The 1224-nt window shown below is 47.4% G+C and overlaps 1 pseudogene; it reads right to left on the reverse strand.

The window, feature by feature from the left end:
* Nucleotides 1–5: 5 nt before the first annotated feature.
* Nucleotides 6–1224, reverse strand: part of LOC101578530 — a 1913-nt pseudogene continuing 694 nt past the window's right edge.

Here is a 1224-nt window from a genome sequence, read left to right on the forward strand (position 1 = left end):
TCTATGTCCTCCTTGCTCAAACGGCTCTTATCATTAGTGATGGTAACCTTGTTCTCTTTTCCTGAACTTTTATGGACTGCAGAAGCATTGAGGATACCATTGGCATCAATATCAAAAGTTACTTCAATCTGAGCAGCACCACAGGGTGGAGGAGGTATGCCTGTGAGTTCAAACTTGCCACGCAGGTGGTTCTCCTTGGTCGTGGCACGCTCACCTTTGTGTACCTGAATGAGCACACAAGGCTGGTTGTCAGAGTAGGTAGTGAAGGTCTGGGTGTGCTTTGTAGGAATGGTGGTATTGTGCTTGATGAGGACTGTCATGACGCCACCAGCAGGAGGAAGTGACATACAACAGCAAATCTTGGACATTTTCAGACTTGTCTCCAGATAAAATGGCTGCCTGAACAGCAGCACCATAAACAACAGCCTCATCAGTGCTGATCCTCTTATTCAATTCTTTTCCATTGAAGAAGTCCCACAGAAGCTTCTGGATCTTGGGGATACGGGTAGAACCACCCACCAGGACAATGCCATGGATCTGAGACTCATCCAGTTTAGCATCTCGAAGAGCCTTCTCCACAGGGTCCAGAGTGCCACGGGACAGGTCAGCGTTCAGCTCTTCAAATCGAGCACGAGTACTGGAGGTGTAGAAGTCGATTCCTTCGTAGAGGGAATCAATCTCGATACTGGCTTGAGTGCTAGAAGAAAGGGTCCTCTTAGCTGGCTCACATCCAGCACAAAGACGGCGGACAGCTCTTTTGTTCTCACTGATGTCCTTCTTGAGCTTGCACTTGAGTTCAGCAATCAAATGATCGACCACTCGGTTGTCAGAATCTTCTCCACCTAAGAGGGTGTCTTTGGCTGGAGATTTCACGTCAAAGATTCCATCCTCAATAGTGAGGATTGACACATCAAACGTGCCACCTAAATCAAAGAAAAGCACATTTCTTTCAGCTCCAACCTCTTTGTCTAAGCCGTAAGCAATAGCAGCAGCTGTTGGTTCGTTGATAATCCTAAGTACATTAAGACCAGCAATAGTTCCAGCATCTTTGGTTGACTGACGCTGAGAGTCACTAAAGGAAAGCTGGCACAGTGACCACAGCACCGGTAACAGTCTTCCCTTGTTAAGCTTCCGCAATCCCCTTCGTCTTTATCAGCACCATAGAAGATGCCTCCTCCGGGTAGAAGCTCTGTGTCTCTCCTCTGTATTCTACTTGAACCTTGG

This window comes from Octodon degus, unplaced genomic scaffold (genome assembly GCF_000260255.1).
Source record: "Octodon degus isolate 3935 unplaced genomic scaffold, OctDeg1.0 scaffold00077, whole genome shotgun sequence".
NCBI lineage: Eukaryota > Metazoa > Chordata > Mammalia > Rodentia > Octodontidae > Octodon > Octodon degus.